General features: G+C 39.2%; 1 non-coding gene across 1 annotated transcript; it reads right to left on the bottom strand.

Moving 5' to 3' along the window:
• Window positions 1–13,824: 13,824 nt before the first annotated feature.
• Trnaa-agc lies at window positions 13,825–13,897 on the bottom strand. Its single transcript has one exon. It is a non-coding gene; the product is annotated as a tRNA-Ala (tRNA).
• Between the last annotated feature and the right edge of the window lie 8,022 nt (window positions 13,898–21,919).

The following is a 21,919-nucleotide window of genomic DNA, read 5'->3' as shown; positions in this document are numbered from 1 at the left end:
TCGTTCTAATTGTAGCTTCTAAAGTGATTTAGTTTAGTTTTACGCCGCAATTAGCAACATTCCAGCAATATCACACCATAAATGGACTTCACACATTTTACATATGTGGGGAACCGAACCCGGGTCTTCTACAAACGTTTGACCCGTATCTTCAAAAACATTCTTACAAGCCATCATTGAAGATATCTAGACAGAATGTAATGTTACATAGTTTCACCCGCATCTGTTAAACTTTTTCCAGAAGCACATTCCTCAACATTTTTTAAAGATTGCTGGTTATTCTTTATTTTCTTTTGTCACATATTCTGATTTGGTTTTTTTGTCCATTGCATGTATTTACGCTACTAGAAGAATACTACAGTGTATTAAGTTATCATTAAGTATAAAAAAGTTAAGTTGCGTCATAGACAAACAAGTGTGTAGACTTGATGAAGTTGATCAATACGGCCAGTATGATGCTTAGATCTAAATATCATTAGTTTAATGGTATGGCTATGCAAGTTAAACACCATCCAACACTACAAATGATTTATGGCTCTATATAATTATTTAATGCGAAACGAAATATTAACTTATAGAAAGAAAGAGGATCACTAAAACACATGAGTGGATATTAATAACGGTACCGAATATTCATCCCCGGGACAACAAACATCGAAAATTCAAATTTTCCAAATTTGATGTCATGTTTTATATGTTGCAATCTTTCTTGATTTAAATCCGTAATTTTGGACATTTGCAAACACTATTAGATGGTAGCGCAAGATCAAAGAGAAAGCGGTGCGTCTCGTGTAATTTGAACCAATCAAAACTTGAGGAAAAATCTTTTGCAGATGACGTAATGGTGACGACCGTTAAAGTTAATTATAGGCGCGGGATGTTTTCACCTCACTGCATCAGATGAAGCAAACGGAATACCAGACGTGCTTGCGTGGAAAGGACGCTAAAAGTCGTAATTAGCTGCAACATTTGAAAGCAATCTTTTATGACGTCATTTAATGGCGGACTCCCGACCATAAGAGGGCGTTATAATCCAACTATTAAAAGGCGGGAGAGCGTCGTAGTCGTGGAACCTTCCCTGCTCCCCTAGTTGATTCCCCAGAAGGACATTGCCGTATGTTTTATCTAGTTTTCATGTTCTATGTATTGCGCAACCGAGCGATGATACCATCAGCGTATCGTAAATCTGACGTTACGAAACGCGTAAGGTTCTCATCGCACGAGTCTGTGGTGTAATTAGATTCCCATCGTAAATTCTTTTTGAAGGCTTCTGTAGGTTTAAGAAAGACATCGCGACAACACGTATTACGTTCTACATATGCCTCGGGCAGCGAAGAAGAAATAACAGTAATTAGAGTTTGCTTGTGATTTTCTTATCAGTCGTATAAGTTCTTAAGAAAACATACGAATATTCCGAGACGACAGGCTCTAATAGTGAATAGGTATAGGCTGGTAGCTCATCGGGTTTGTGGGTTTCTTTTGTTTGTTTTTAAATTAAAAAAATTGTTTAAATTAATAGATAGATTTTTTGTTCGGATTTTAGTATTGTCGGAAAAACGTACAGGGTTTACTTTGGTCTAGTGGCCTAAAGGTTACAGGATCCGCTGCAAGTGGGTTGATGTCTCAGATTCGCACTGATTATCTTGGTGTGTCAGCACTTGGTTGATACTGTTAATGTTTTGATCTATACTGACGTATAAATATTTTGCTAGCAATGTTGTAATTGGGTACATGTCTGTGGTGTTTTGAAAACACTTACACAATGTTGGTGACAAGGCAGAGTCAAACCACTTTTTAAATATTAATGCTGTTTTTAAGAAAATATTTTACCAAAGAATCAGGTGTGTACTTTCTTTTGAACCTCAGTTTATGACTTATTATTTGGGAAAATAGATAGGTATTAAATGCAGATATACAATATAGAAAATATTACATATAAGCATGATGCTGTGATTAATATTAATTAACCTTTACTTTCACATTAAAAACAAATATACATTTAGTTGGTGTTATTTTGAGATAATATTGTTTATTTCATAGCTCAAGTCTCTTTCACCTACCATCATTTACAGAAATGACTGTATCGTGTGGCGATCCTTCAAGCGATGTTTTTAAAACAAAAACTTCTTTTCAAATGTTTAAAGAATATTTATTTGATTTCCCCAGTCAGAAAAAGGAATGACCCCATTTAAATTTCAGCAATACGCCCAAGAGTCAGAGTTACATTAAACATGAAGAAGGATTTGGACGAAGTACCTCTCGAAAATTGGTAAATACTTACCATACTTTACCAGATCGCCGAGTCGTTTACTGAGAACATTGCAGCTGAGGACATATTTCTAAACGATGTTTAACTATATATTTTCGAAACAGGTTAAGTGCAACGGTCAAGCTTGTGGATTTCTAATAAATCGTCTTTTGCTTAGGTTTGATTTCTGCTACATACATCTACACTAAGAATGTAACATGGAACATATCATCATTACTTGCAACTGAACCGGTAGGTGTATACCAATTGATGACCTGCCGTATTTAGAGTTCCATGTGTGAGATTAGGAATGGTGAAGGATGCAAAATACTTCTTTGTACTCCATAAAAACATCCGCAAACCAATTTCCGAATCGACTCTTACGCATGCGCACTCTTCATCTTCTTTCTCTTTTAAAATGTCCAAAATTTGGCAGCTGCCGTTTTGATCTGAAGCAAGACTTTGAACTATCAAAAGTTCATTTAGACATTGATACCATTGATCTTTACGGAAACCCTTCTCTGCCACATACTATTAATGAAAATATCTTTAGTCATGTGCATAAATACATTGTACGAAGTAAGCTCTTCGATTAATGAATAATATGTCTTAGTATTATTATGTCCATTCATTACGTCCATTCATTATTGTTCATGTTGCTGATGGGAGCGGGCAATAATTAGTTACATAACTTGTGCCAAATCCCATTCAACATTGAATAAAATATGTTCAAACAAACAAACTCTAACGCAGGGTCAAGCGTAGTGGGAACGTTTCTAATGTTCGGAAATCTGAGGTGAGGTGAGGTGAAATTTGGTTTAACGTCGTGTTTGAGAATATTTCGCTCATATGACGACGTGCATGCATGTGTATGTGTATGTGCGGCTGCTTGTACTATCCCAGACTGAAGCTGGTTTTATAGTGCTAGCCAACTGAGATACCATGCCGCAGTGAAGCATGAATACCCCACTCAGACACATTATACTGACTCCGAGCCGACCAGTCCTTGTTGTACCCATTGATGCCGAGCGCCAGGCAGGGACCAACAAGTACCATATTTTAACGTCTTTTGGTATGACGCGGTCAGGGATCGAACCCGCAACCTTCCGCTCTCCGGGCGAACGCTCTAACCCATACACCACGGAGGCGGTCTGGAAATCTGAACCAATAACTGATTAATAGAAGGCGGAATGAGTACTCCCTACATTTAGCTCGATTTCTTTCAAGAAATGCTAGAATATTACTTCAACATTTTATTATGTCTATTTTGTCCAAACCGTCTTTCTATACGACTTGTATTAAGTACAACAATGTTGAAGTCACGGCTGGGTTATCTAATGGTGCAGACTCTATAAACTGTATGTATATAAGTAACTGTTTTTAATTATTTATCAATGACCATGACCCGTCCAGTATCTGGACGTCACTCTCCCCACCCTATATCTGCCCCTTACCCATCTACCCTCTAGACAAAGACCCACCGGTCTCCCCACCCCATCTCTGCCCCCTCCCCTCGTGACAAAGACCCACCTGGATCTGCCCCGATCTTCTAATGTCGTGACGCTATTCCTCCACAGGTCTGCGTTTCCCCCTCGTCCATATATTATTTATGACATCTACTCTCTCAGAAGATATAAAACATTTCCTAGGTGGGTGATTATCTCCCTTCAAATAGCTCTTCTGAAGACTTTTATTGCCTCAGCATTCTACAGATGACAACGGATAGCGTTCTCTGAGTAATCAGCTACTTGGTAAGACTGTGTCTGTTTCCGGAGGGTCAGTCGGTAATAGGAATGTCACCAGCAGATGCTGTCATGGGGTTTATTTTGTTGTTGGTTCGGAGAAGTTATCCCAAACATACGCCAACGTTACGTAACATCAAGGCTACCAAATGATTAATTATGAATACCTCTATAAGAAAACTAATAATTAGAATCAGCTTGGGGCTTCTCGCTCACAAAATGGAATTCGGTATAAAAACAAAATCATTACAAATAAAAACTGTTTTCCGAGTAGGCCGAGTTCTTCAACATCGGAAAGCCATGAGTTTCATTTATCATGTCTACGTCCATCACGGTACTAGATTCCCATTCTGTGACGATAAATACCCTCGACCCATTATTATGGTACATTCATTATATATTCACATAGACTAACATCTAGTCTCTGAAATGATAAACATATTTTAGAGAAAAAACGGTTCCTAAATTATAATCACAAAATATAATGAAAAGGAGCCCAGAGACTTTCTTCGTTTTCAGAAGCTGTGGTAATCTAGACTTGCCACATATTCTCGACTTGTATGGGCTTTCGTGGATATACTATCCCCCAAAAGAAACGCATAGGCGTTTAGTATTTTTAAAATCTATTAATTACCTATTGTGTTCAAACAATCGTCAAAATATGTAACAAATGTGTTGATAACATGATTTTACACAACTGCACAAGTGAAAAATTGACTTCACCTGAAAATGTTGATTTTGAAGAGATTTCTAACAAGGATTAAAAAGGCATCACCACAACGCAACAGAAATCACCTTCCAGTTGAAATTGTGCAGCAAAAGAGCATGCACTGTCTGGCTATAAAAATCCAGATTACTTTCGGAAATCGGCATTCGTTTTGAAGGAGTTTCAAGGTCAAATCACTACGCCACGTCTTGACACTGCGACACGGAACATCGCCATTGAAAGAATGCAGAATGGAGATTACCAATCTTCTGTTGCCAGGCGTCTGAATGTTAGTCTGAGCACGATATCACGGATTGCAGCTCGTTAGAACCAAACAGGTATAACAAATGACCGTCCCCGTACAGGCAGACCTCGAGTCCCCACTGCAGCCCAAGATCGGTACATCCGGGTACTACATTTGCGTGATCGTACTGCCACGGGTGAGGGCACAGCAGCCAGGGTGCCTGGACTTCGGAGGATATCCGGTCAAACTGTACGGAACTGGTTGAGAGAGATTGGACTGAGAGCCAGGAGATCCGACGTCGGGACCGTGCTACGTCGTCACCATCACGCTCAACATCTCCGTTATCTAAAATTATCCACTTGGTTGTATAGACATTTCCTTCTTCTAAACTGATGTAAAAATTCATGTACTAAAGTCTATTTGTGGACGAGTTATACATGTTTGAAAATACAACATTTTTGCAACAGATTTTAAATAGTATATATTTATTTCAGGGTCTGCTATACAACTACTTGTACACTCCAAATTATCCAAATATTTTTCTACTCAAAGAAATTGGCTGGTATCTCAGCTTTGAAGCCTGGTTCTGACTGGCTCAGTCGTGTTTGGATACCATATCGATTCTCGATGGTTCGAATCTAAGGCTCTCTGTTACTGTGTAATGTTTACCCCATATAAACCGGTGCTCGAGGATTTGATGTACTCGTGAAGATCCAGGTTTGAATTGATCTTCAGTAACCCATGCTTGTCGAAAGAGGCGACTAACGGGATGTGTGTGTGTGTGTGTGTGTGTGTGTGTGTGTGTGTGTGAGAGTGTGTGTGTGTGTGTGTGTGTGTGTGTGTGTGTGTGTGTGAGTGAGAGGCTCGCTGACTTGGTTGACACAGTCATGTCATCGTATCCAAATTGCGTAGATCGATGCTCATGCTGTTGATCGCTGGATTGTCTGGTCCAGACGATTACTTACAGACCTCCGCCTTATAGCCAGAATATTGCTGGGTGCGGCGTAAAACTAAACTCACTCACGTCATGCTTCCATCTCAATATAACATTTGCAAGCCAGGATATGACCGAAATACTGTTCAAAATGTGGTTAAACACACAACACTAATATTTTTCTAACCAAATACTTCCTGTATATGATATATATTTAAAGGTGTTTATGAAAGGTAGTTGTGGTATAAGTGTGATTGTAGTAATCGCCAGTGACGGAACAATACTTGAAATACCAGTAAATCACATCCAGTGCTGTCGTAGGCAGATTTGATTCACAGTCAACAGCAGCGAGTGGAGCCTCCTGGAACGGCTTCGTACCACAATTAGACTTATCCATCCTTGCTGCACACATGAACATAGCAAGTTTGATCGTTGAAGAAGTTTAGGGAAGGGAAGTTTCTGAAGTCTGATTGTGAACATCCTCTGAATCGTCTACGTTGGTCGAGGAATGTGAGACGCTGGCAAAGTCGCAATTGGGTGTGATATCTGTGGAATTTTGTACACCATTTTTGTATACACAGTCAAACCTCTAAAAATAATCCCCTTCCCGCCCACAAAAAAACAGATGTGTACTTTCTTATTGCACGTCAGTATATTTGAGCAAAAGGAGGACTTTTCGACTTGTTTCTGTTCGGATACCTAAGTTCGGTTTGGATACCTACCGCCTGCTGTTTTCAATTCTATTCTGGATTTAAGAACCCATACAAGCCTCTTTCAAGACATTCAACACTGACAACATGCGTGAGCCCAGTTGCCTTACCTCTAGGATCTCTTACTAATCTTGCTGCCACTAAAGTCGTATTTGACTCATTCTATTGCCTTTTCGATTGTAAACCTCAAACTATATGTTAAGTATAACTTAATGGCCATTCAGTGACCTTGTGTGGTCATTTTCCTGACCATTTCATAATTTAGTTGTGTCCGATTTCTGTGATTTCATTGGCGTATCAGCTGGAGAGTCGTTTCTTTACAAGGTCAAGGAACACGGGTGTATACGGTGTCTGCAACACTCTAACATGACGTGCATGCAAGTATGTGAGTGAGTTTAGTTTTACGCCGCTTTTAGCAATAGTCCACCAATATCACGGAGAGGGACACCAGAAATGGCCTTCACACATCGTGCCCATGTGGGGAATCGAACCCGGGTCTAGCTTTTCGGCGAACGCTTTAACCACTGGGCTACCCCAATTAAGATTCGCTAATGTCAATGTGGACTTACCCAGGCAGCATATCACGCGAGTGGCCCTGGATAACCTCTGGGGCTCTGCACGATCTGCGCTCACGCCTACTAGATACTGATTTTATAGATAGCGTTTCCCGATTTATTACTCTGCGACAGATTTGAAGACCAGCTGTTAAACATCAATCCGGCTGGTACATCAAACAAAACATGTATGATACCCTCAAATATGAAAATCCGTGTATTTTAATAGCCATTTAGATTATTTTGATGGTGATTGACTTTATTCACTATGTCCAATGAGACCTGCCCCCAAGCCTATGTAAAACATCGTGATTGGCTGGGAAATTTCATCCGGGGTTATCAAATGTTACCGTACATGTAAGATGTGATTTATTGGAAACATTTCTGTAAAACGAACAACTGTAAGTTAACACGTGTATATTTCATGAAATAAACACGTTTTATTGAATTGTTCAATGAAGGAAGCTGAAAGATCAAAGCTGTGTTTTAGGTGCAATAAAATGTGTGAGAACGTTGGTAGTTTTAATGCTATTGGGAGAGTAGCTGTTATACTCTCCAGCTGAGATGTATTTTCCCTATCTGCCAAGACCTGCGTGCCATTATCGCCAAAAGATCGAATGTTTCATACAATACATTTGAGAGTGAACCTCGTTATTTTTACATGTTGTTATTGTGTGCATCTTTTAAAGCCTCTCATAGCGTCGCATGTGGTGACTCGTAAAATAATTTACTGTTTATCATTTTTTAGTCGTTTTATTATGTATGCACTGGGGTTGTTTTGTGTTTTCTGAAACAAATGTAACGATGGGAGAATTTAATATATGTCTGTCTGTATCTATGATCTGCGCTCATGGGCACAGGATGCTGACCTTAAAGGGTAAGTTTCCTGATTTATTACGCTGCGACAACTTTTAAGAGCAGCTGTTAAACAGCGGTCCGGCTGTTACATCAAATATAGCATGTATGATGCCCTTAAAATCTGTTAATCCGTGAATGTTTGACTCTTCTTTCGGATATTTTGTGAGCATCTGTCCAGTAGCAACATCCGTTATCTGTTGATAAGTAATTCCTGAACTAACGCTACGCGAAACTTTTAATAAAAATATACTCATGCCAATAATGGTTGTCACCCCCTTCAATTTTTTTAATTGGAGAGAGTGGGGTTGGGGTGGGGGAGGGGGGTGACAGCCATTATTGGCATGAGTATATAATTTAAAAGGTGATGAATGCAAAATTAGATGTCCGACTCTGATAGTGGGGGTTCCTATCCCGAATGGGACTCAACCTAACAAAGTACCAGAATCTCTGAAGGTATAATCCAAAATATAACATGTTACATTTGACAAATATCTATATATCCTTGGGATGAGTGTGTGAGTTAGGTTTTACGCCGCTTTTAGCAATATTCCGGCAAATCACGACTGGGGACATTAGAAATGGGATTCACACATTGTACCCATGTGGGGAATCGAACCTGGGTCTTTGGCGTGACGAGCGAACGCTTTGCCCACAAGGCTACGCCATCGAGATGAGATCAGCCTTGAGATGAATGCAGGCGGTTGGAGATGAGAAGGAGATAAGGATTAAATGGGGTGACATATTATATATATGCTCTGAACACATAAATAAAAGAGACAACATACCTACATGCTCGTGGGTTTCATCCAAGTGGTCATCGTCTATGAGTTCGAACTTGCTTCTTGCACCACAGGAGTTAGGTCCTAATTATTCACAATATCTGGAACAGAACTTCCTCGTTTCTAAATCTGAAACAAAACATGGTGCACCTGCACATCCGATGACCGTGACTTCGAAATCCGCATGTCCTCGACTGTCATCCTTGGATTATAAACACCATATCCAGTGTGCGAAATTTACCCTGGTCCTGTGGTGCCTGGATAGTAAAAATTCATCAGGGCCACTAAAAATGATAAGTTTGCAGTGGTCCTGGTGGCAAGTGAATTTTGTATTGACAGCTAAGTAAATTTACGAATGTTATTTTGAACCAGTAAATAATTGTCGACACACTGGTCCTTTTGTCTAGTGGGAAGTTTTGAAAGGTTTCTTTCCCTGGCCATACCCCATTTGATGGTTTCACCAACATTGTGAGCGCCAATGACATGTGTCCTGTATAGTTTCATAAGAATAAACGGACACAATGTGATACAACTCCAATATATTCCATAACGATATTAAACCAAACTAACTGACAAGCTAACGAATTTGAATTATTTATTCCCAGACCGCAATAATTCAAAAACTTGTGAAAAACGTGTTTGTGTTTGACTGTTCTGAAACACATCTGTGGCAAAGTTCCCAGTTTTCAAAGACCAGGCCGTTCTCTGTAATGCGGAATCGCTCCCATATCAAAGATGACCCGATGACAACAATTACACACGATTATCGTCAGTGATCAAAGAAAGAAACAATATTCACTATTTGAAGTCCTTATCATATCTTCATCAGAAGGTTAATTTACTCTTTAGACAGACGTAATGTTGTTTGAAAGACTTGCTGGAACCACTCAGGGGAGGGCTTCAGAACAATTGTCATGTCAAAGACATTACTGCCCCTAACTATGTTTCGTTGACCATCTTTACGGGCACTAAACAAATTAACCTCTGACCTCTGACCTAAGGCCATTAACCCGGAAACACACTATGTCGCATGGGTAAACTTACGTTTAGGAGTTCCGGGCAAGAGATAGTCTGTTTCCAAGTCAGACATTCATAGCCATTAGCCGGCGGTTTTTATGATTTGATTCTGAACATTGTCTGTGCTGAAAACAAATGTGCCCCTATGGACGACAAATTAGACTTCCCGGCAGCGAAATTAACAGGTGACAGTAGGTCGACTTTGATCTTCGTCGGCAAAGCGAGGCAAGCCTTTGATCTTCCCGGAGCACGTGCACCCTCATGCATGGATTAATTAGGGTTATTAAAAATTCAGGAATTTTACAGACTGTCGTGTCGTCTCTCAGCCGCTGGTGCATTTTGATAAGTAGATTAGGGTGATTAATTTCGATAAACTAATTCCTCAATGGCCGCACCGAAAACACAGTCTTTCAAGCTTTTTTTTATTGATATGATTTCATCAGAATTGTCAAATAAAATTCTTCTGCTTGAGTGTACACCTTTGTTGCGAACGCAGTCGTTAAAATGGGAATATCGTAAGAGAAGATTTCGTTTGATCCCCTCTTGTTAACAATATGATCAGTGACGGATTGAACACGCTACAATCGTGTTAACAGGCAAGTGACCACCGAAGTTATCTAATACATTAACACAACACGTTTGAGATTCAAAGACTCGCCATTCTCTCAGACAGCCAGCGTCTCTCTAATGAATCTGAAATGTCAACTATTCTCAACCCGAATACCATCGCTTTTATCCGAATTCTCATGCATGAATATTCATAGAATACTTTTGATGGCGGTGTCTGATGCCAGTGCCGTTCCTTGATGAGGCAATACAAGCAGATGAATTATTCTTACCATATACACGATTCAGGAGATACGGAGACAACATTTTAGTGCCACCCTTATGAAAAGTAATCATAAAAAGGTAATTGGATGGGCCTGTAAGAAAGGAAGATAACAACATGGGGAAATAAAACCTGACCAGAAAAAGAAAAGGAAAACGACTCAGTAGATATACCTATGATGAAGACATTGATAGTTGCGGCGAAAAATGATTATTCATATACGTATTGTTAAATTAATGATCATCATAAATGGACTGCCTTCTGTTCTTTTGTTTTATTGGAATTTGCTTTGAGAAAATAGCCCAATTTGGATTCAAACATGTATTAATTACACTAATTGCTGCTTTTGAACTTCAACCACATGCGTTATTCACAGAAATAATACTAGGATTATTAAATTTCACAAACACCACTAACTGCAGTTGTCCCAGGAAGAAGGGCTGTTACAAGATGCATGGCAAATTTTAGAGTGAGAAAAAGTCATTTTGTTAATTCATTAGGAAAGAGCCAGCCTGCCAAGTCGCGGCGGGATCCCTGGGTAATTTATGGGCTTCATTTTATGACCCACCGTGACACACCATCTCTGTGATCGAGTGGACTTGATCTTCACCCTCGTTCTCCGAGGAATCTGACTGTTGTGTCATACTTGCCGTCTTGTGCGGGAAGCGCTGGTCGTTTGCTTGGGTTTATCGTGAGAGGTATGCAGTGATGACTTCGGTTCATTCCTGCCCAGTGCAGTGACGATGAAGTTCAAATTTCAATTAGTTTGGCAACTTTTGAGATTAATTTTTGAAAAAGTCTTCAGGGGAAGGCTGTTTGTCAAGATCTCAACACAATTGGGATTTTTCTTTTTGTTATTTTTTCGACAACTCAAGAATGAAGAATGGAGTAAAACAATTTTCTCCGACCATATTAAAATCTCCTTAATGATCCCTGACATCCACTGTCCCATCCCTCACCCCCCACCGCTACGCTTCATCTTAAAATGAAAAATAGAAATGAGGGAATATAATTATAACAAAACAAACAACTCAAGTAAAATATTAAAGAAAATAAATAATAATAATTTAAAAAAATTAATTAGTTATATAAAAATATCATGATATCAAACTTGGCTACCAACACCTAAAACCCTACAGCAGTTAGAATTTACCTTTGAACACAACATTCTAACGGTTAATAGCTTTATTTGCCCACAGGATCTGTAACCACAGAGTAACAGCCTCGCTGCCTCTTTATTATACTGCCTTATATTCGATTTACACGCCGTTGACATCCCTCGGCATAAATAACGGGATAAAATGACGCCCGACTATCTAGCTAAGTATCTGTTGATTAACTACCGGAAACTCTCTAATAACCAACCGGCTTCAAATGAAACGCAAGCCTGTAATGAACACCAGCTTTGCATCTGTGAATGAAATAATCCGCTCACCTTTCATGGTCGAGACAAAATGGAAATGCTCCCTGTTATTAAAGAAAGTACATTACTGACTGAACCGGTTCAGAACTGCTGCGGTCGCTTTGTGTTGGTCGTCTTGAAGAAACGAAATTTTAAAGTGTGCATTATAATGGAAAGTTTCAGTTCGCACCTGTAACTAAGGAATGTTTTACTATAGAGGGCATTTGGATTCGTTAACGCCGGCCTTTAATAGACAAACGAGTGAACCATTTAAAGAAGAACTTCAAAAGGCTCTCGTTATTCCGGATACGGTTATCTCGAAATTCTCGACGTTCGCGATTTTTTTGTAAATCAATGTTTGCCGTAAATCCTTGGTCAAAAGCCAATTGTCGGCTAGAGGCTGACATCAAATAAGGGCATCCGTCACGTGCATTGGGTTTTTTATGTTCTTTTGAGATGCGCCTGCACGACTTGCATCGATAATAGTCGTTCTGGAAGAACCTGGCGTGGTTAGAGAAACGCGGAAGTCCGGGCTCGGTTAAGGAACCGATCACATTTTACTCTGGAAGAGGGGCTCTATCATTTTTTTTTTTTTATAAAATATTCCGTCCCCGAAGATGTTGTGAAAATGTGAAAATGCTGTTCCTCAGATTACCCCCACCCAAATAAATCGTTTAGATGGTAAAATGTTTTCAAGCTCTCAAATAACCTTTCCAGGCCACCACAGAATATTAATTTGTGGGTCCTATAGCCCAAGGGGTAACTGAATACTGTCAGTGAAATTACGACAGACCCAGTTTGCAATTGTAGGAATTCATGCTCAGACTTTCCCCTTTCATGTGGCCGCCGAGGAAATCACTTTTCTTTCATGATATAATTGAACTGTATTTTTTTGATTGGCGCAGGCAGGGTCGGCTTCATATTGCGCTGTACCACCGACTAACGTGTAACACGTTTAGGAGGGTGAAAAAACGCATAAGTTCGAGTTTTGATACGGTTATTTAATTTTAAATGTTTTATGAAGTATAATTAAATAGTGAAAATACGTATGAAATGCAAATTTCTCCAAAGAAACACGATACAGCGATCTCTTGTTCTGATGATGTAATAAAAATTGTCACGTCATGAACATTGGTGACGTCATATCGTTTTGTTTTTAAAATTGAGCAGTAAAACGTAACCATGTTTAACTACCCAATCAGCTTTGAGAATTGCTATATATACCCTATGCACCTGTCGATATGTATTCCCTTCTCAGTCCCTGAACCACATTTTCCCGTCCGCTCAGCCCTTTCAGAATGCGAAACCCCGAAAAGAAGCAAGTCTAGATTTTCTTCAGCTACTCTCTGTAACGCTAACACAATCCTTTCAACAGTTATGTACACGTATCATCATTTTAATTTGTAAACATTCTAAACATGTAATAAACAAAGCATATGTATTCATTATGCAAAATAATCTGTAAATCGTGCTTCAATTATCACCGACTGTTCTGATTTCAGTTGTTTATTTTTCACAAACACGGAAAAGGTCCAATCGCTTTGATATGCAAAATGGCTTGTGGTAATGGTGTAAGTCATCAGTGGTCCACTTATGACTTAGCATTACACCATCTAACTCAGCACACGTGATATAAAGGGAGTACATTTCTGATTTCATTATACGCAGTAACCTATTCCCGTTGGTTGTAGAAAAACGTATAATTAGCAGAACTTCACTTATATGTACCTGAATACATTCAGATTGTCTCGATATTATACCAGTATTATTGAAATTAGAAAAAAGACACAGCAAAAGTTTCTGGAGATGCGGGGTATCGATCCCCGTACCTCTCGCATGCTAAGCGAGCGCTCTACCATCTGAGCTACATCCCCATTCCTGCTGTCGGAGGGTAAACAACTCGTGATATACACAGTGAAGGAATGCCGACTGTTTCATACTGGTGATTTATCACTATGTACTTTCTGCAATGGCAATACTTAGAAATTGTGTTCTTATCTGATAATAGAGTTGGAGGAATATCTTCTTGACTTGTCAAACTATTGCCTGGGATTTCCCTGCTATTGCGTTAGTATCAGAGACGTACAATACAAGCCTAAGTCGTTATATAGCAACGGGGGGCTGTGATCACGTGTAAAATAAGCAAATTGATTTAAACTATAAACAGAATGGAACTACACTAGTATTGTTTACACCAACTTAAGCGGACATTCGGTTTCTTCTAACCCTGACACAGGATTTCATGTTAACTTTGTGTAAGTTCTATTTATAGCGAGGTCGGTCCTTAAATAGCGCTCTAACCATTAGCTGAATGATATAGAGACCCGGAACATGATATCACTATGTTGTGATATTTACTTATCAAAAACTCCCAGTGAACTTCGAATATGAGTACCGAGCACTGTACTATGGCATTATGCACCCACATGAATATCACTTCCGGAGGTTTCCATATTTAGGCCTCGTGTTGGTTGCCCATAAATAAACGAAGTAATAAAGAGATATGTATGAGGTTCTGTGCACTTCGAAGTCAAAGTGAAATCATTATTCGTATGAAGACCGTTTGCCCATATACAGAGATAGTACATATATATGTATATATTATAGTAGTACATGACTTCGTACATAATTTACTTTACTTTATTCCAGCATTAATACAATTTTGTCTCATTTCATAACTGTCAGATAGATATTTACATTGTTTTACCAGGAACGTCTCATCGTTCGAAGACAGAATAATTCCAAATTTATAAAATACATGTATAAGAGAATACATTTTAAGCAGACAGAGATGTCTTATGTTCTTAAAGGAATTATGTATTAAGGGAAATTCATGTTAAATCCCCTAATTACAATGAGGACATAAACTTGATGTAACCATAGCCATTTACCTTCGTTAACTTTCATCCTTGATCACCCCGTCATCAGCCTTATCAACATATTGTTTTTTAAAAAGGGTTAGATGCAGTATTTCCTCTAATAAGCGCCGGATCTCTAATAAGACCCGGGTCTCCAATATGCGCCGTGTCTCTAATAAGAACCGGATCTCTAATAAGCGCCGGGGGGTAAAGCAGCGGTTTAAGAAATTTGCACCGGGCCTCTAATAAGCGCCGGGTCTCCAATAAGCGCCGGGTCTCCAATAAGCGCCGGATCTCTAATAAGCACCGGATCTCTAATAAGCGCCGGGGGGTAAAGCAGCGGTTTAAGAAATTTGCACCGGGCCTCTAATAAGCGCCGGATCTCTAATAAGCGCTGGATCTCTATAATAAGCGCCGGGGGTAGTAAAGCAGCGGTTTAAGAAATAAGCGCCGGGTCTCCAATAACCGCCGGATCTCTAATAAGACCCGGGTCTCCAATAAGCGCCGGGTCTCTAATAAGAACCGGATCTCTAATAAGCGCCGGGGGGTAAAGCAGCGGTTTAAGAAATTTGCACCGGGCCTCTAATAAGCGCCGGGTCTCCAATAAGCGCCGGATCTCTAATAAGCACCGGATCTCTAATAAGCACCGGATCTCTAATAAGCGCCGGGGGTAATATAGACCATTCTTAATGAGGCCTCATGAATATTCATATCTGTACCAAAACGAGGCTAAATTGGGCAAGGACACAATCGCATAATGGCGACAAATCTCAATGTATACTTCCTGGTTTCAAATTTCCCTTGAACGGTACATTACGAAACTGTCCAGTAGTTCAGGGAAATCGCAGAGAAATGGGAAAGGGCTACAAAAATGTTTCTGTAGCATATCCACGGATTGAAGGGTGAATAATTACTGTACTTCACGACACATCACGATAAGTCATATGACCTAGATATCTAGGTTAACGTTTACCATGTTGCGCAGCATTTATGAAGGGAAGCTACTCTAAAGTCACAATAGTGGAAATATTACCAAGGGAAGTCAATTACGTTTACTTTATCAACATATGAACAAAGCAAAAGACTCAACGTATTTCCTGACCTGGATTCAAATCATCCACTTCCACATGGGAGTAGTGTTGTTAATTCTTGAGCTGGATAATCGAGATTATAAGTAATATGTAGATCAAGATAGCTCTCCTCGAGTGGATCTGGACCAAACACAATTGTATTATTCATGTGATGAAATTATTTGTTTGGTATTTTTTCTGTTTAAAATGTTTTGTCCTATCGACTCTGTTTTATAGATATAGGGTATTTATTCACGCATTTATTTTCAGTTGTACCTACTGGTGATGGCGATGTGCGCGTAACTACATGTTACAATCGCAGAGGAACAACGAATCGCCACATCATCATTTAGAAACTATTTATTTCAATCAACATGAGTGGGACACAAAGTGCAAGACAAAACTGGATGATTTTTTTCAAGTTCTTTCTTGACTGATTTGGAGGTGAATAATTATTTTACCTAAATGGACTTATGGTACCTGCATGGGGAATATTTGAAACAATTTTCAATACTGTGTTACTATACCATAAAATTGATTTATTGTAGATCTGGTGTATTTATTCTGTACCACTGTAACTGAAGACCTTTTTAAGGAGAACATATTATCAGATTAACATAACAGGATTCACACTACAGCAAACAATTAACCTAAATAAATAACGAACACCTGGAGTGCAGTTAATAAAAATTTATTCTGAAATGGTGTCTTAAAAGTCCAATAACAATAGACACATTCACAATAGCTTCCAACTGTAACACTGATGAATAACAATACAATTTTCAGAGGATGCAAATTGAAAATATATTAAGTGCATTATTTATGTTGATAGAAATATCTTTTTAGATTAGTCTGACATGAATGGCAACAATTACAGCTGGATCAATTCATAATTTATCATAGTTTTCTCCCCTTACACATTATCATAATCTCTTACCTATGAATGATTTTTTTTCTGATTCCCAACTAACTCTTTTCAAACAGGATGAAATACATTCTTTTTCATCAATTATTAATTAAACAGCAGCAAATGAGTTACATCTACAACTATGCCATTATGAAAGACCTTTCTATTATTCAGCTAAATCCATCAATGTGTATGTATTACAGCTGTCTCTTTTTTCATCCATCATTTACACAACACAAAAGCACGAAACAATTTCATTTACATTCATGTCTGTCAATTCTTGTGCTGTTTGGGCAAGGTACTTCACAAAACCTGGGAAGATATTCAACAAATGAAAAAGTTCCAGCTAATCAGTGCCAATGTTTGAAATGATGGAATACTGTAAAATGTTCAATCAATTTTTATCATCATACATGAATTTACAAACTCCAAACTTTTCAAGTTCAAGTTTTCTGTTCAATTTTTTCTATTTTGTCAACCTTTTCCTTGAGTTGCCTCTCCTGTTCATGTAATTTTTGATGGAGTTGTTCTATGTAGGACTGGGGTCAGTGGCTGCTGTATCACTCTCTGCTTCACTGTAATATAAGCATTGTAAAGCATCACTATTATCTCTTCGACCACACAAACAATAAATATATCTCTGGAATTACAAATATACATCAAGGAATAGAGGCTAACATCATTTCATATTTTAGACAGTATGGGCAATCAATATTTTTATATGTAAATAACATAGCATATAGGTCAAAGTTCAGTTGTATTAAATTCTTTAAAACCATGTCAGTTGGCAAAATTAACTTAATACGATCTGACATTCTTACTGTATCTGAGATGGTGACTGTGGTAGATTCCTTATGGGAGGTTCCTGAGCTGGTGACATGCTCTCTGACTCTTAATTAGCAGCATCTGAAATGGATATTTAAACACTAAATATATTTCAGTTGTTGTAATTAGATTGTCCAGTAATATGTCCTGTATCCCTGAAGTACTGGTCAGTATGCAGTAATTTTGAAAGTACATATTTAAGATTTTTTAACAGCATGTGTGTGTCCTGCATATACATGTACTTGAAATGTTACTTTGATTTGCAGCCAATCTAATTTCACTGATACAGAATATTTGCAAATAAAATTCCCTTGCCATCATGACAAGAGTGTCTCCATATGTCCATATGCTTAAAAAAAATTAATATAATGGACCGTTCATAATTTATGACTAGGGGGTGATGATGATTTTAGGTGCGGTGTTTGTGGGGGTTGGGGTGTCTCCCAGTTTGTTTTGGGAGGCAGGGGAGGGTCAATTGTGTACATATGAACTATGGGGGTGATCACTGATTTTGAACATGACAATGTGTGTGTGTGTGTGTGTGTGGTGTGTGTGTGTGTGTGTGTGTGAATGTGTGTGTGTGTGTGACATTCACATTGTACATGTGCCCCTAATATTAAAACCTTGCATAGTGAACAGTTTGTACATTTCACGGCAGATCTAGACTATGCCATGTGCCGTAATTATTTTGTACTTACTATGAATCATTTTCCAGGATCTCTCCGTATTTTCGTCAACCACTGCCTTCTTCTGATCTTATTCTTGGGAATATGGTGAAAAGATACCGTAAAATCCTTACGGGCATCACTCCAACGCAAAGGCACACAGCAGTAATCTTTCCTTTTCGAGGTCGCCATTTTCAAGGTTGGGTCAACCTATTTAAGCCTCGCTTTCGATTTGACCTCGAGGTCATGCATATTGGCTAAGAATGGTCTATACAAACACAACAGGTGTAAAATGCATGAAAGGCGATGATAGAAATAAGAGCCTTTGTGGCCCTTTGGAAAAAGTCATTTTTTAAGTGTAAAAGTTTAAAATGTTGGTTTGAAAATTACATGTTCAAATGTCTAACTACTGTAGCCCTTTCATATATTCAACGTCGTAATAATTTTTATATAATGTCTGATAACATGATATCATGATTTTGGAAAGCGGAAATCCCAATTTAAATATGGAAGCATTATATCTGCTAAGTGCCCATGCCAGACAGACAGTTAAATTTGCACTGTTCTTAGTCTCTTTAGAAAAATCATCTTGAGTTCAATACTTTCTCTCGGTAGAACACTCTTTCACAAACCTATAAATTCAGTCTGTTTAATATTTTAGTTGTGTTATAAGTGAAAAATATCCAAATGTTAATACAAACAAAATGATATTTTCCTTTGCACGAAAACAGGTGATGTTCCTTGATCATTTCTGAATAATCGGCACGCTTTCAAAATATGCAAGCCTGTGGCCCCAAATGCCCTCATAATAATCTGACTTGCGCATGTAATGCATATTGATTCTGTTTACGTTTACACAGAGAATATGTACATGAACATCCATGTTATGTATATTTTGTATTTTCTTACTTATCTTCATGATCGTACAATATAACCAAAGTGCAGTTGACGCAGATTTTTGCGGTTGACGCAGACTGAAAGCATAGTTTCAACAAAAAGGTTATACACTGGAGAGCAATGTAGATTTATTTACACGGTAGTATGTGGAGATTATTTGCTTAGCATGCCATGTACCATCCCAAGACACTCACACCAGACTGAGGTCGTCACTCGAGAGAAGTATAGACAATATGTTTTCATATAAACACTGTATATATCACTAAAACACGATAATAATGTCCATCATTGGCTTCCCCTGGAGACACAACCACTAGAATGCAATTCTTCAGTATGTTTTACCGTTTCTTCCCAGATTGGTTGCCGGATGATTTACTGGTCACTTGAGGAAGACTGACTGACTGAGTTTGGTTTTACGCCGCTTTTAGCAACATCACGGCGGGGGACACCAGAAATGGGCTTCACCCATTGTGCCCATGTGGGGATTCGAACCCGGGTCTTCGGCGTGACGAGCCTACGCTTTAACCATTAGGCTACCCCACCGCCCCACTTGAGGAAGAAGTCTTTGGGCTCATTAACAAAACATACGTTTGAAAAATGTGGTATATGGGAAATTAGTAATCACAGGTTCAATTTTACAGATTCACAGAATTTTCATAATTAAGTCTTCTTTCTGTAATACAGGTGGGGCGGTGGGGTAGCCTAATGGTTAAAGCGTTGGCTCGTCACGCCGAAGACCCGGGTTCGAATCCCCACATGGGTACAATGTGTTAAGCCCATTTCTGGTGTCCCCCGCCGTGATGTTGCTGGAATATTGCTAAAAGCGGCGTAAAACCAAACTCAGTCAGTCAGTCAGTGTAATACAGGTATTTGCATATTGTTCCAAGTGATTGTTAGTATAGGTATGTATAGCTGTGTGTACATTTATGTACATTTCGATTTACTGACTGACTGACTGAGTTTGGTTTGCGGGGTTATGATGGCCGCACATAATGATTATAGAACAACCTAACACAGCTTCAAACAACAGTTTTTTTTATTAAACTCGTGAAAGAATTAGTATCAAACTCGCTTTCTCTCGTTTGATACCAAATCATTAACTCGTTTAACAATAATGGTATTACACGGAAGGTCGTTTTGTATCCTCTATGTGCTAACGTGTACTAGGCCACGTGTATAGTATAACTGACGAAACCTAACGGCAACCACGACATGGAACTGAAGTGAGTGAGTGAGTTTAGTTTTACTCCCACTCAGCAATATTCCAGCTATATGACGGCGGTCTGTAAATAATCGAGTCTGGACCAGACAATCCAGTGATCAACAACATGAGCATCGATCAACGCAAATTGGATGCGATGGCATGTGTCAACCAGGTCAGAGAGACTGACCACCCGGTCCCGTTAGTCGCCTCTTACGACAAGCATAGGCTACTACTGAAGATTAACTCTAACCCGGATCTTCACGGGTTACATGGAACTGGACCCACATGCACAAAGTGATCTTAACGTAACATGATCGCCACTATCATACTCTAACAAACACTTAAGATAGTCGTGGTGCTAAGATAGCTTTGTGCAAGTGGACCCAGGTTTATAACCAAGTGCCATTGGTCCTTTCAAATGGGTTTCAGCTTGTGATTTCTCCAAATACATATGGACATCCTAAGGTTAATTAACATAAACCATCTATTCGAAATGAATTCTAGGTCGCGACATGAATAAACACTGGTCCCTGATAAGGACCAATTCTGATGAGAAACGGAAGTTAATAAGGTCTTCGAGTTCTAAATAGGTATAACCTCCTTGATCTCCTGAGTGATAATCTTGGCCCTACCAACCACGTGCAAAATCAGGTCCCGTTGGAAGCACTCGTTAAATCACAACCATCTGTCAGTACACTGCCTTCCGTGTTTGATACTGTCCCCAAACAGAGGTGTAATTGATATTACTCATCGAGCCTTTGTTCACTGTATTGACTGTTCGAAGACCATTTGATCAATAATTCAGTAGGCGAGAGATCGCGCCTACTTATTGAATCGGAATGAATTATGATTACATGGTTAACAGTAAATTAATGGATAATGGTTTTGACAGCCTGCTAAAAGCTGACCTATCGTGCGCTGCCAGCACTGGTGTCACTTAATTTGCTGGGATTAGATGAGCGATAGTTCGCCCGTTGAAGTTTACACTTGTCGGTTGAATTCACGTACAACACACTCCTGTAAATGAATAAGACAATGCTTATACAGCGAGTCAGTGTGGGTTTAAAGCCGCTCCACTCAAAAATCCCTTATTTGCATTTCGTTGGTTCGAGTAAGAGGCGACACAATTGTATCGATGGTCAGACAATTTTGCTGGTGTCGAGTCACCTTGCCCTGCAGCCCTGTGCTGGGTGGTAGGGTAGCCTAGTGGTTAAGGCGTTCGTTCGTCACGCTGAAGACCCGGGTTCGATTCCCTACATGGATAAAATGTGTTAAGTCCATTTCTGGTGTCCCCCGCCGTGACATTGCTGGAATATTGCAGAAAGCGGCTAAAAGCTAAACTCACTCACTCACTCACTGCAGCATGGTCATGATTTCATGCATGTACTGATGTGTCTAGTCCAGATCAGATTTTATTAGGCTGTTGTGATATTGTTGGCTGCGGCGTGAAGCAACATTTTTCGTGTATTT

This window comes from Haliotis rubra, unplaced genomic scaffold, assembly GCF_003918875.1.
Source record: "Haliotis rubra isolate DU_JTF1 unplaced genomic scaffold, ASM391887v1 Scf97, whole genome shotgun sequence".
Taxonomy (NCBI): Eukaryota; Metazoa; Mollusca; class Gastropoda; order Lepetellida; family Haliotidae; genus Haliotis; species Haliotis rubra.
Note: the sequence above shows the minus strand (reverse complement) of the source record. Positions and strands in the feature narration are given on the sequence as shown.